The 15,481-nt window shown below is 44.5% G+C and overlaps 1 long non-coding RNA gene across 1 annotated transcript in view; it reads left to right on the top strand.

Moving 5' to 3' along the window:
- LOC140458607 (uncharacterized) overlaps positions 1–4,358 on the top strand; it is a 36,208-nt gene extending 31,850 nt beyond the window's left edge. Inside the window, exon 4 of the long non-coding RNA XR_011953606.1 lies at positions 4,223–4,358. This is a non-coding gene — a long non-coding RNA (uncharacterized lncRNA). The remainder of the gene's footprint in view (positions 1–4,222) is intronic.
- The last annotated feature ends 11,123 nt before the right edge of the window (positions 4,359–15,481 follow it).

Below are 15,481 nucleotides of genomic sequence, written 5' to 3'. Positions count from 1 at the left end.
GTCAGTCTTCTGTCTGTGATGTGCAGATTATTGGAGGGGACTCTGAGATACAGGATTTATGATTCCTTGGAAAACTATAGTTTGATTCGAGGAAGTCATCGTGGCTTTGTAAGGGACAGGTCATGCCTCACAAATCTTATTGAATTCTTTGAGAATGTGACAAAACACATTTATAGCTCATTGAGAAAGTACAGAGCATGAGATACAGGGAAACCTGCCTGTCTGGATACAAAATTCCTGGCCCATAGAAGACAGAGGGTGATGACAGATGGAAAGCATTCAGCCTGGAGCTCAGTGACCAGTGGTTTTCTGCAGGGAGAGGTCAAAAACTCTCTGCTCTTTGTGATTTTATGAATGACTTGGATGTGTGAGTGAAAGAGTGGGTAAGTAAGTTTGATAATGAAACGAAGGTTGGTGGAGTGGTGAATAGTGTGGATGTCTGCTGGAGGTTGCAATGGGACATTGACAGGATGTAGAGCTGGCCAGAGAAGTGGCAGATGAAGTCAAATCTGGAAAAGTGTGAAGTGATGCATTCTGGAAGGTGAGACTTGAATGCAGAATACAGGGATAAAGGCAGAATTCTGAATAGTGTGGAGGAACAGATGGATCTTGGATTTCATGACCAGTGATCCATCAAATTTGCCACCAAGCTGATAGTGTTGTTAAGAAACAATATGTTGTATTGGCTTTCATTAGCTGGGGGATTGAGTTTTAAAGCCATGAGGTTATGCTGCAGCTCTATACAGCCCTGTTTCGATCCCAATTAGAATATTGTGTTCAGTTTTGATCCCTTCATTACAGGAAGGATGTGGAAGCTTTAGAGAGGGTGAAGAGGAGATTTACCAGGATGCTACCTGGACTGGAGAGCATGTCTTATGAAGAAAGGTTGAGGAAGCTATGGCTTTTCTCATTGGAGTGAAGAAGAGTGTGGTGTGATTTGGTAGAGGTGAACAAGATGGAGTGAGGTAAAGATAGAGTGAGCAGTGAGAGACCTCTTTATCCCATGGCATACATGGTACAAGGGGGCATAATTGTAAGGTGATTGGAGGATGGGTAAGGGGAGATTTCAGATGTAGGTTCTTTACACAGAGAGTGGTGGGTGATTGGAACTGGACACTTTAACAGACTCCTGGATAGGCAAAATGAAGGTTATCTAAATTAGTTTGATCTTACAGTCGGGTAAAAGTTGGGCATGGCACCATGGCCGATGGGTCTTGTGCTGTACTGTTCTGTGTTCTCCGTCCTGTATGGGAAACTGGATAATAAGCTCAGATCAATGTAGAAGGATATGGCATTCAGGAGGAGCCAGTCAACTGGATACAAAATTGGGCTTGATAGTAGGAGACAGAGGGTGATGGGGGACATGTTGCCTTTCTGACTGGAGACATGTGACCAGCGGTGAAGTGGGTCCACTGTTGTTTGTCATTTGGATAAATAGTTTGGATGGGAACATTGGTTTTGTGGTTTGGGCAGAGCATTGAAAGTAGAAGTTGGGATGTCACGTTGTGGCTGTACAGGACATTGGTGAGGCCACCATAAAAGCATTGTTGACCAGTAGGATGTACTCATCTGGTTCACTTACGTCCTTTAGAGAAGACCATCTGATATTCTAACCTGGTCTGGCCTGCACGTCACACCAGACCCACAGCAATATGGCTGACTCTGTGCTACACTCTGGGTAATTAGCAGTGGGGCAAAGAATGTTGGTCCAATCAGTGACACCCTCATCCCATGAATGAAAAAATAAAAAATACATATGTCCTTTCCTACCTCTGCAAACCCCTCCAGCTGCAGCAATCCGTGCTGGCTTTGTAACACCGTTCAGACCCTGACCACTCTCTGTAACACTCTCATCACCTCCAGCACCTTCAGCTCTCCCAGTTCCTTTTGTGACATAAAACCTTGACAATTATTCCCTCTTCCATCTGACCTCCTCCTGCGAGCAGACCCTTTGCCCTCCCTTTAAAACTTACTCCTAAAACATTCTCTCACTTCAGGATTTTAAGTACTTTTTGGTGATCCTCCAAGCCCGATAATCTAATATGATCCTTTTTACTTGAGTGAGGGACCGATGGGGATTTCTTGCTGAGGATTTGTCCGTTTCAATGGAATGTCCTTTTGTTGATGGTTTACATTGCTCCTTCAAAGGTTTTCCACTGTTCATTTACAGGCACACATTTCAGTCTGTTTAGCCTGTTTACCTTGGTCAGTTCTCCTCTCAAACTCATGTCATTGGCAATTTTTTTTCTAGTTGTAGCTTGTCCTTTCTGTGATTCACTTTAAAACTTCATATTTCTTTAAACTGCACTTCTTCACAATTTCCATGAGGATCTCTCCAGGTGACATTACTCATTCACTGAGTTTCATCACACAACGGTCGCTCTGAGATAGTTACCTCCCTAGCCAGTTGCACAATTTGTTATTCAAAGAAACACTGGGAAAAAAAAAATTCTCTGAACTCTTCCAATGTCATTGTTGTCAGTGTGACTGTCCCAGATTATGTGAATATTGAAGTTTCCCAAAATTATCACAATGTGTTTGTTAAAAAATTCCAATGAGTTTCTGGTTAATGCAGTGATGAGCAACGGAATGCCGTTCGGTGGCTAAAACTGTTGTGCTGCTTGTGTCCTTGGCAAGTAGTAGTCAGGATTTACATTCAGACTGACTCTACTTCATGATCTGAGGCCAAACGCTTTCTCTGTGATGCCTTTTTAAAACATTATTGTTTTTGTTACCCATTTTTTCTGAGTTTCTGCAAGGTTGTGATCCATTGAATAGTTATGTCCAACTTTTGTTCACCCTGTAACCATGTCTCTCTGGTGTCTAAATCTTTTTTACCTCAGTGTCAGACATCCATCTACCTCATTGATAAGATTTCGTCCATTCAAAAAAAATCATAATTTACTCTTTCCTGCAATTTCCTGTCACAAATCTATTCACTGATGTACAGTTTTAGTTAAACTCTGTCCCATCGTGTTCCTTTCTGATTGCCTTCAGACACATTCTCATGTTGCTCCCATACTTCACCTTTTCTCTCTGGATTTGGAAAGCTCCTTTCACCTGAACCCTGTCACTGCATCCTCTCTGTCAGTTTAAAGCCCTGTCCATAAACCGACTGACATGATTGGCCAGGGAACTGGTCCCAGCACAGTTCCAGTGGGACCATCCTATTGGATTTTTTCATAAATCAGGTATGGGATGTGGTTGTCTCTGGCTGACCAGCCTTTATTGCCCAGCCCTAGCTGCCCATAAGCTGAGTAGCTTGCTTGGCCATTTCAGAGGGCAATTGAGAGGCAAACACTTTGCTGTGGGGATGTCGTGCAGACCACGTGAGGATGATCAGATCTCGTTGTCGAAAGGGCAAGTGGGCGGCACGGTGGCTCAGTGATTAGCACTCCTGCCTCAAAACACCAGGGTCCCAGGTTCGATTCCAGCCATGGGCGACTGTGTGGAGTTTGCACATTCTCCCCATGTCTGCGTGAATTGCCCCCGGATGCTCCGGTTTCCTCCCACAGTCCAAAGACGCGCAGGTCAGGCGAATTGGCTGTGCTAAATTGCCCATAATGTTAGGTGTATTAGGTCGAGGGAGATGGGTCTGAGTGGGTTACTCTTTGGAGGGATGGTGTGGACTGGTTGGGTCGAAAGGCCTGTTTCCACACTGTAGGGAATCTAATCTAAGGAGTTGTGACTTTTGTATATCAGCAATGGTTTCATATTTGTTTATGGATTGTTCATTGCTATTTTTAAAATTATTGATTTTAAATTCCACCATATCTTATGATGGGATTCAAACCTACCGCCCCTGAGCAAAAGCTGAGGTTTTGGACAAATGCCCTAACAATAATGTTACTAGGCCATCACTTCACCTGCTCACTGGTTGCTCATCCCTGAGCACTGATACGTGAAGCCAAACCCATTCTTCCAACATGATTGTGTGATCCTGAAGTCTTCCAGCACTCTGGTGATATCACTCAGTCTCTCTCCATGTGGTATCCCTCACTGTCTGGGTCTAATTGCTGCCTCTGTCAGTGCCTCCCGCTCTTGCAGCTACTCTAGATCCTGAGCTAACAGAATTTTCCACTCCAGAGAGACGCAACAGCACAGGCCAGGGATGGAGTTTGAGATTTTCCAGATATCTGTGGGGCTCATTTCCATTCTCCTTGTGTAACCCTCACTACATCAGTCTAATTTCCCATTCTATCTATCTCTATGTCACCTGTAGGTACTCAGGAAGTTGCTTACTCAATAGACTTCCCAACTGCTGTGTGTCTTATCCATCACCTCATTGTCTCTCTGGCTGACCAACCATCTTCAAAGGGAAGGGAGATCTGGAGCCTTTAATAAATCCTGCAGTGAGGTAAGATCACTCACAGTGCACAGAGCAGAGAGCAATGAGAGGGCTCCAAACATCGCTAACAAGACATGATATAGATACAGTGCTGGATGGGGAGCACAGTATAGACACACCCCATGCTCAATCACCACGTCTACTTTAACTTATGTTGCACTGAGACAGCATCCGGAGTTCATAGTTATCAATCCAGTCCTGTGCTGTCTTAGTGAGCATCAGTACAACTGAGGGGAGAGTAGGCCTTTGACAAGAGGTTGGGAATGCTGCCTGGGATCTTTCTGTTCTGTGTTCTCCCTCCAACACTGTACTAAGACTCACTACTCTGCAACACTGTATCTGTGGCATGGCTTGTGCACCAGTGTCTTCAGTCATTTTAACTCCTACAATAGTCCCTGTCCCTGGAACCTCCTCTCTTCCCGATAGTCCCTCCACATATTTGAAATGTACTGCATTCCAGACTACCATCCCCATCACTGTAACTTGCTTCAGTGTCTACAACATGCCTTATTTTGTTACACTAATCCTCTTTAGCTGGATACAGAGTAATACAGCACGGAAACAGAACCTGTGGTCCAACTCCTCAATCCTGCCCATGTTACCTAAACTGAATGAGTCTTATTTGCCTGCCTTTGGCCCTTATCTCTTCAAACCTTCTCCTCTCCATGTACCTGCCCAAATTCTTTTCCGTGTTGTCATTGTTCTTGTTTCTCCCATGTGCCTGAGGCAGTCTGTTCTGTCTGGATAATGTTCCCCCTCAGCTCCCTCTTTAAATCCTTGCTCTCTCACCTCCCGTTTATACTCTCTAGTTTTGGACTGACCTACCCTTTGTTATTCACCATTCTTAGGGTCACCCCGTGGCCTCCTCTGCCCAAGGGAAATATTTAGGACAGTATTACAAATATCTCCAACGTATGTAACAAAGTGCTGGCCAATGTCGGCAAAAGTGTCAATTGTCGCTTTCCCCACCCTGTCCACCTGTGATGCCATTTCCGAGGAACAATGTAACTTGCACCCCCTGGTCTCTCTCTCTCTCTCTCCGTTCAACAACCCTGCCCAGAGCCCTTCCATTAACTGTATTAGTCCTCCCTGGTTTGTCTTAACAAAATCCAACACCTGAATTAAACTCCATCTTTCATTCCTTGGTCCACTGGCCCAGCTGGTCAAGATCCCCTTTGATAACCGTATTTACTGCCCACGACACCATTCATTTGATCATCAACAAACTTTCGCACAATCACTCCTATATTTTCAACCAAATAGTTTATGTCGATGATGCACATCAGTGGACCCAGCCCTGATCCTTTCTTCAATATGGAATCAAACCATATTCTTGTCACAGAGCCATACAGCATGGAAACTGACCCTTCAGTTGATACCCACCATAATCTAAAACTAAACTCTTCCCAGCTGCCTGTTGCTGGCCCATATCACTCCAACCCTTCCCTAGTCATCTGTTTATCCAAATATCTTTTAAATGTTGTAATTGTACCCACATCAACCCCTTTCTCAGGAAGTTCATTCCACACTCAAACCACCCTCTGTGTAACAATTTGCCCCCATGTCTTTTTTTTTGAACATCTCTCCCCTCTAACCTTAAAAATGTGGCCCCTCCTCTTGAGACTCCCCTATCCTGAGGAAAAGGCAACTACCATTAAATTGATCTATGTACCTCATTTTTTTTCATGAATCTTTATAGCATCATGTCTCAACCTCCAGGCTCCAGTGAAAAAAGACTCAGCCTATCCAGCCATTTTTCCCAACTCAATCCTTCCCTACCCAGCAATATCCTGGTAAATCTCTTCTGAATGCCCTGCAGCTTAATAATATCCTCCCTGTTAACTGGGCGACCAGAACTGGACAGAGTATTGCAGAACAGGCCTCACAAATGTCTGTGCAATCTCAACATGACGTCCCAAATCCTACACTCAATGGAGTGAGCAATAGTCAGGCATGCCAAGCACTGTCTTATCCATCCTGTGATGCAAGCTTCAAAGATTATGTACCTGAACCCGGAGGTTCCTCTGCTCTAAAACACTAACCGAGGCCCAAACATTGATTGTATAAGCTCTACCCTTGTTTGTTTTACCAAGTGCACTACCTCGTATTTATTCAGATTGAATTCCATCTCTAGTTTTTCAGCCCATTCACTCCCTTCATCAAGATCCCTTTGTAATCTCAGAAAACCTCCTTCACTGTCCATGATGCCACCCTCCAGCCTGCCAGCCCATCACACATGGCTGTCAGTAGTACACATACCTTTGCTAGGGCCTCCACAATTTCTTCCCTAACATCCCACAGTGTCCTGTGATACATTTAATCAGGTTCTGGGACTAGCCATAGCTTTGTGTTTTAAAACCTCCAGCACCATCTCTTTTATAACATGCACTCTTTTCAAGTCATAAAGATATACAGCATAGAAACAGACCCTTCGGTCCCCAACTCGTCCAGGCTTACCAGAAGATCTAAATAAATCCATTCCCTTTTCCAGCATTTGGCCCATATACGTCTACACCCTTACTATACAGATGCCCATCCAGATACCTTTTAAATGTTGTAATTGTATCAGTCTCCATTACTTTCTCTCTCAGCTCATTCCATACACCCATCACCATGTGTGTGAAGAAGCTGTCCCTTCAGTCCCTCTGTAAACCATTCACCTCTAACCTTAAACCTATGCCCTCTAGTTTTGGACTCCCCAACTTCTGGGAAAAGGCCTTGAATGTTTACCCTATCCATACCGCTCATGTTCATATCGGGACCTCTGTAAGATCATTCCTCAGTCTCCGATTCTCCAGTGATAGTAACCCCAGCTTATTCAGCAACAACCTGGGCAATATCTTGTTAATCTTTTCTGATCCCTTTCAAGTTTCACAACATCCTTCCTGCAGCAGAGAGACTGGAATTGCAGAGAACTCCAATTGTGGTCTAATGTATTACTCTTGTTCCCTGAGTTCCCCAGTCTTTCTCCACAGTAAGTTCTGGAGTGAAATAATTGTTTATGATCTTAGCAAATATCCTGCAGTTCCACTCATCGATGGCCTCATTGATCATTAATGGACACTATTTTGTCCTGAGTTACTTATGCACTCTTAATATACTGATAAAATCACTTTTGGATTCCCTTTCCTTCTCTGCTGAGGCTATTTCATTTAGGCTTTCTCCATTATTGTTTTCTACTCAAAGTGTATTCCTACAGCCCCTGTATATCCTCAGGGAGTCCCTTGATCCAGCTGGCTATACCTGACATGTTGCCCCCTTTTCCTTGATCAGACCCTCAATAGACAGCCAGTGTTCCCCAATGCTGTCAGCGTTGACCTGCACACAAACAGGAAAATGCTGGCGCTGATCGATCAGTTTATCTCACTTTTAAAATATTCTCACTTGCCAAACTTTCCTTTCCCTGTAAATAATTCCCTTCCCCAATCACATTTTGAAAGTTCCTGGCTAATACGATCAAGATTGGTCAGGCTCCATTTTATAACTTGCACTTGTGGACCAGGCCTGTCCTTTTCTAAAGCTGTTTTCAAACTACTAGAACTGTGGTCCCTTTGGCAAAACGCTTTCCCACTCACATCTCAGTCCCCTTTCCCGACCTTAATTCCCAAGGGGAGGTCAGGTTTTGCCCCTTTTCTCTTTTCAGGCCATTTACATATTGATTGGGAGTTTTCTGGAACACAAGTACCAAATTCCTCCCTTGCAAACACTGAACACTGGCAGTCCCAGTCTAGGTTTGGAAAGTTCAAAAACCCTACCATAACAGCCCTATTATTATGGTTGATATTTAAGATGTCCCGACATATTTGTTCCTCAGTCTGCCACAGATTATTCGGGGTCAGCAGTCCGATCGTATCAAAGTGATGACCCATTCTTATTTCTCTGTTCCACTAATATAGCCTCACTGGGCAATCCAACAGAAATATCCTCTCGAAGTACTGCTGTGATGATTCATGCAATCAAAACCCACCACCACACGTCCTCTCTTGCCTCCCCTTCCTGTAGCATCTCCACCCTTAAACAATGAACTGCCAATCCTGACCCGCCCTCAGCTGTGTTTCTGTAATAACTATAATATCCCAGTCCCATGTTCTAACCCATGCCCTGAGTTCATCTTCCTTAGCTGTCTGGCCCCTTGCATTGAAATAAATGCTGTTTAATCATCAGGTTTCCCCCATTCCCTGCTATGTTCTTGCCTGCCTTGTTTGCTGAAATTGCTGTCTTTAACTTGTGCACCAGCCTCAATCTTCTTTCTGGCCTTACGTTTATTTAAGGTCCAACACCCTGCCAGACTAGGTTATATCCTCTCAAGCAGCTCCAGCAATTCACCCCACCAGGATATGGGTCCCTCTCCCGCTCCCAGTTGAGGTGCCTTTCCCACCCTGTCTCCCTGTACTGACACCTTCAGGGATCTATGGACTTGTCCACCAAGGTCCCTGTATTCCTTAGTACTCCGCAAGGACCGACCGTTCATTATGTCTGTCCTTCGCTTATCGTACCTCCCACAGAGTGTTACCTCACTTCAATCAGAACTAAACTCTGCTTAGATTATCATCCAATCGACATCGGACTGCAGACAGAGACCATCCTCCTCACTGTGAACAACACCCTCACCTTTCGTGTCATCTGCAAACCGACTAATGATACCTTGTGCTTTCACATCCGAGTTATTAATGTTCAATGGTTCCTGCACAGTTCCCTGTGGTACACCCGGTGGTGAAAATATTCTATCCACCAATTTTGCATCCAATTTGCCAACTTGCCTTGGAACCCAGTCCTTTTGGACCAGCCTTCCATGTTGGATCTTGTTTAAGGACTTAGTCAAGTCCATGTAAACCACATCATCTGCACTGCCCTCATCAATATAATTAAGCACCATTTCAAAAAAACTGAACTGAATTCCTCAGACAGTATCTTCCTCTGCCAAATCCGTGATGACTAAACCGAGTTGATCCTTACCTTTGCAAGTGTCGATTCATCCCCACAGTAGTTTCCAATGATTTCCCTCCCCCTGCTGTCAGACTATCTGCTCTGTAATTACCTGGCCTACCCCTGCTGCCCTTCTTGAACAAAGGAACCACATTAGCGATCCTCCAGTCATTCAGCACTTCACCTGTGTCCAGCAAAGTATTATATTTATCCACCAGGGTCCCAGAAATCTCTGGGTAATTAGCATGGGGTCAAAGAATGCTGGTCCAGGCAGTGACACCCACATCCCATGAATGAATAAATAAAAATACCTATGTCCCTCCGTACCTCTGTGAACCCCTCCAGCTGCAGCAATCCGTACTGGCTTTGTAACACCGTTCAGGCCCTGACCACTCGCTGTAACACTCTCACCACCTCCAGCACCTTCACCTCTCCATGTTCCTATCGTGTCAATAAACCTTGACAATGATTCCCCTTCCCATTGCCCTCCTCCTGCGAGCAGACCCATTGCAATCCCTTTAAAACTTACTCTAAAACTCTCTCTCACTTCAGGATTTTAAGTACTTTGTGGTGATCTTCTCAGCCTCATAATCTAATATGATCCATTTTGTCCTGAGTGAGGGACCGGTGGGGATTTCTTGCTGAGTTTTTGTCTGTTTCAGTGGAATGTCCTTTTGTTGAGTATTTTACATTGTTCCTTCAAATGTTTTCCACTGTTCATTTACAGGCACATGTCTCAGGCTGTTTAGCCTGTTTACCTTGGTCAGTTCTCCTCTCCAACTCATGTAATTGGCTATTTTTGTTTCTAGTTGTAGCTTGTCTTTTCTGTGTTTCACTTTAAAACTTTACATTTCTTTAAAATGCACTTTATCATAATTTCCCAGAGGATCTCTCCAGGTGACATTACTCATTCACTATGTTTTATCACACAACAGTCTGTCTGAGACAGTTACGTCCCTCGCCAGTTGCACAATGTGTTATTCTAAGAAACACTGAAAAAAATTCTCTGAACTCCTCTTCCAATATCTCTGTTGTCAGTGTGAGTGTCCCAGACTTTGCGAATATTGACGTTTCACTAACTGTTCACCATGCCTGTATTAAACATTCCAATGAATTCCTATTTATTGCAGTGACGAGCCATGAAAAGCTGTTCGGTGGGTGGTCTAAAACTGTTCTGCTGCTTGTGTCCTTGGCAAGTAGTAGCCAGAATTTACATTCAGACTGACTCTACTTCATGATCTGATGCCAAATGCTTTCTCTGTAATACCTTTCTTACCCATTATTGTTAGCGTCATCCATTTTGCCTGAATTTGCACAAGGTTGTGAACCATTGAATATTTATGTTCCACCTTTTGTTTGCCCTGTAACCACATCTCTCTGGTGTCTAAATCTCTTTTATCTCTGTGTCACAAATCCATCTCTCTTGTTGCAGAGACTTTGTCCATTAATAAAAAAAAAACATAATTTACTCGTTCCCACAATTTCCTGTCACAAATGGATTTGCTGATCTACAGTTTTCGTTAAACTTTGTCCCATCCTGTTCCTTTCTGCTCTCTTCGATCACATTCCCATGCTGCTTCACCTTTTCTCTTTGGATTTGGAAAGCTCCTTTCACCTGAAGCCTTTCCCTGCATCCTCTCTGTCAGTTTAAAGCCCTGTCCATAAATTTACCAACGTGATTGGCCAGGACATTGTTCCACTGGAACTGTGCTGGGACCAATCTGAATGGATTTTTTTAAAAATCAGGTATGGGATGTGGGTGTCTTTGTCTGACCAGCCTTTATTGCCCCTCCCTTGCTGCCCTTGAGCTAAGCAGCTGGCTCGCCCATTTCACAGGGTCATTGAGAGGCAAACACTTTGCTGTGGGTATGTCGTGCAGACCACGTGAGAGTGAACTGTTGTCTTTCTCTGAAGGTCAAGTGTTTGGAAAGTTAGAAAGAAGAAAGGGGGGGTGGTCACTTTGTTGGGACTGTATTGTAGACTGTTGTAGACCCAACAGATACCAGAGGAGCAGCTGTGTCGAGAGATTGCAGATAACTATAGGAATAATGGAGGAGTGCAGGCTGGAGATTTTAATATTCCCTGTATTGACTGAGTATAAAAAGAACTGGCCGGAGGGCAATATTTCAAATGTGTCCAAGGAAGGTTCCTAAATCAATATGCAGAGGGCCCTACTCTACTCAGGTGGGTGTAACACTGGACCTCCCCTCAGAAAACGAGGTCGGGCACGTGACTGAAGTGTCATTCAGAGAGCACTTTGGGTCCAGTGCCCACAACTGTCTTCGTTTTAACATAGTTATGGAAAAAGATCAGCAGGTCCACAGATTGAAGAGGAAAACTGGAACAGGGCCAGGTTTGGGGCCATTCTGCAGGATCTGGCCAGCGTCAATGCCGTGAATTTAAAATTGCACAACGCCCAGTTATGATCTAACTCGCTTTGGAAGCGCTGGTGATCACTGTAACAGATGAAAGGCTTAAACTAAATTTGTTTGATATTATATTCCATGACACTGCCATCCTGTTGCTATAAATTCTGTACCTTAGGATTGTGCTCCACAACCACCTGATGAAGAAGCAGTGCTCTGAAAGCTAGTGCTTTCAAATAAACCGGTTGGACTGGAACCGAGTGTCTGTTGATTTTTAACTTTGTCCACCCCCAGTCCGACACCAGCACCTCCACATTAAGATTCTAATCGATTGGGTGAGTCTGTTTGAAGGAAAAGGAACAACTGGCAAATGGGAGGCTTTTCAAAGTGTGATATCAAGAATCGAGGACCAGTATACCCCATTGGGATAAAGGGAAAAGCTGGCAGGGTTAGGGATCCTTGGCTGATGAGGGATAATAAGGCTCTGGTCTTGAAATGAAGACTGCATGTATTGGGTTTAAGATTTCTGTATCTACATATTCTTAAAGACACGATCAATCTATGGACACCCCACAATCCTCTCAGTCCCTGTAACACTCCCAATCTGCAGAAGTCATTCCAATGCCTGTGACTCTTTCAATACAGTTCCTACAGGACCCACTATCGATGTGATATCTTTTCATTGCCAGCACCCACCCTGTCAATGTAAGCTCCTCCAGTGTCTCCATCCATCTACTCATTTCCACAATCTTCTCCAACTCTTACATGTGTAAACATCACCCTCCCCTACAACCCTTCCCACTCTGACCAAACTGGAGGAGGTTTACTAATGCTCCCTCATCTGTGAAAATGTCTCCAACCAAAATTGCTGTCTTTACCACTTGGAGAATCTGTCTGATTCCACACCCCCTTTATCTAAATAACCTGCAGAACCTAAGCCTTCCTGTGTCTATAAACATCTTCAGTCACGACTACCCTCCATACGTCTATTTGTTTTTCCAATCTGTACAACCCACATTATCTCTGTACTCCGCTCCATTCACCCGAAACATTCCTGTCTGTGTAAAATACCCCATCCTACCAACATCCTTATCCCTGTAAACTGCTCCATTCCTCCCAACCTCCCCATCTCCATGAACTCCTGGAGGCCCGACAGCTCTCCACATTTGTGTAACCTCCTGTGGCTCTATGCTCCTCCCTCCCTGTGAAAGCCCCTCCAGTCCCCACAATTCTCCCAGTCTGGGTCATCTGCTCCAGATCAGACCATTGCTGTCTCTGTTACCTCATACAACTTTAGCAACGCCTCCTATTTGTGTCACTTCATTCAGATCGCATCCTCTCCCGCTTCCCGAAACCTCTTGCTGCCATCATAACCCTTGCTATTTAGAACATGGAACAGCACATTCCAGTACAAGCCCTTCCGCCCTCAATATTGTGCTGACCTTTTATCCTACTCTGAAGATGAAACGAACCTACATACCTTACTTTTTACTATCATTGATGTGCCTATTCAAGAGTTACTTAGATGTCTGTAGTGTGTCTGAATCTACTACCATGGCTGGCAGTCCATTCCACGCACCCCCACACTCTCTGTAAATAACGTACCAGTCCCGTCCATGCCGACAGGATATCCCAACCCAATCTAGTCCTACCTGCCAGCACCTGGCCCATATCCCTCTGATATCTAAGCTAAACCTTCCGCCAATTACCTTAAATGTATGTCCCCTTGTGATAGCCATTTCTCCATGGGAAGTAGTCTCTGGTTATCCACTCTATCTATGCCTCTCATTCCCTTGTACACCTCTATCATGTCACCATTCTTCCTCCTTCGCTGTGATCAGAAAAGCCCTTGCTTCCACAACCTACCTTCTATGGGCATGCCCTCCAGTCCAGGCAGTATCCTGCTAAATCTCCTCTGCACTGTTTTTAAAGGTTCCACATCCTTCCTATAATGAAGTGAACAGAACTGTTCACAATATTCGAAGTGTGGTCTAACTGGGGTTCTGTAGAGCTGCAGCAAAATCTCACATCTCTTAAATTCAATCCCCCTGCTAATGAAAGCCAACCCACCATCCGCCTTCTTAACAGCCTGTCAACTTGGGTGGGAACCTGAGGGACACAGGATCCCTTTGTTCCTGCATGCTGCTAAGAATCCTGCCTTTAACCACGTAAAGGTTTTCTGCAGAATCCTCCAATCTAAAACTATCCCTGTCTTTGTATGTTCCTCCAGTCCCTACAACACTCATAAACTGTGAAACCTCCTCAAGTCCCTATATTCCTAATGTCTGCAATATCCTCCCGTCCTGCTGTCCCTCCATATCTCTGTAACCCCCACCATCCTCCAGTGCTCTTCTGGGGAACATTGCAGAGGAAGGAGGAGTTGAAGAGTCTGCGCCATGTTACGAGGTATGAACGGCTGCAGAACGTGGAGGATGGTACAAATGTCGGAAGGGACGTGGGAATTGCAGAAGGGTAGAGGTTCCGGGATTCATTCAACCTGCAGGATGGGACAGGCAACCTGGAGGATATTATGATTTGAACCACCGGTAATTTTTGATTGGACCATTCAGCCGATCTTACAGTCATAGAGATGTACAGCATGGAAACAGACCCTTCATTCCAACCCAGCCATGCTGACAGGATATTCGAACCCAATCTAGTCCCACCATCCAGTACCTGGCCTATCTCACTCCAAACCCTTTCTATTCATATATCCATCCAAATGCTTCTTAAATGTTGCAATTGTACCATCTGTAAGATTGGCTGAAAGATCCAATCAAACATTACCTGTGGTTCAAATCATAACATCCTCCATGTTCCACAACCCATTCATGGTCCCATCCTGCAGATCAGATATCCCAACCCAATGTAGTCCCACCTGCTAGCACCCGGCCCATCTCCCTCTAAACCCTTCCTATTCATATACCCATCCAGATGCCTTTTAACTGATGCAGTTGTACTAGCCTCCACCACTTCCTCTGGCAGCTCATTCCATATATGTACTATCCTCTGCGTGAAAAAGTTGCCCCTTTTTATCTTTTATATCTTTCTACTCTCACCCTAAACCTCGCCCTATAATTCTGGATTCGCACACCCCAGGAGAAAGCCTTTGTCTATTTATCCTATCCATGCCCCTCTTGATTTTATAAACCTCTATAAGGTCACCCTCAGCCTCCGACTCTCCAGGAAAAACAACCATCACCTGTTCAAACTCTCCCTACAGCTCATCCCTGGCAACGTTGTTGTAAATCTTTTCTTGGACTCTTTCAAGTTTCACAAAATCCTTCCGATCGGAAGTAGAACAGAGTTGCATGCAGCATTCCAAAAGTGGCCTCACCACTGCCTTGTACAGCCGCAACATGACCTCCCAACTCCTGGACTCAATACTCTGACCAATAAAGGAATGCATACCAAGCACCGCCTTTGCTATCCTAACTACCTGTGACTCTATTGTCAAGGAACTCTGTATTTCATTTGAATAATTGCACAGACAGATAGAGTGGCCTGAGGTCTTCTGGGTAATGCTAGTTCAGTCTAAGCTGGTTGGCAGAGCCAGTGAAATATTTGCAGCGCTGTCTGATGAATGGTCGAGAGATAATGCATATGTCAAACAGGCTGTTTTAAGTGCTTATGAAATGGAAGCCACTACAATTCCCTTTACTGTACCATCGCTATCTGTCAAAGCTCCTTCAGGTCTATATCCTCCGAATTGTTGAAACCTGCTCTCACCATTGCAACTCCGATTATTTCCTGACATTGTTGAGTCTCTAAAAGCTTCCCTATCAGGTTAATCTCCTCCATTGCATACAACACTCCTAGCCTGTGTAATCTCTTCAATTCC

The sequence above is a fragment of the Chiloscyllium punctatum genome, chromosome 33 (genome assembly GCF_047496795.1).
Source record: "Chiloscyllium punctatum isolate Juve2018m chromosome 33, sChiPun1.3, whole genome shotgun sequence".
Lineage (NCBI taxonomy): Eukaryota > Metazoa > Chordata > Chondrichthyes > Orectolobiformes > Hemiscylliidae > Chiloscyllium > Chiloscyllium punctatum.
This window is presented reverse-complemented; position numbering and strand designations above follow the sequence as displayed.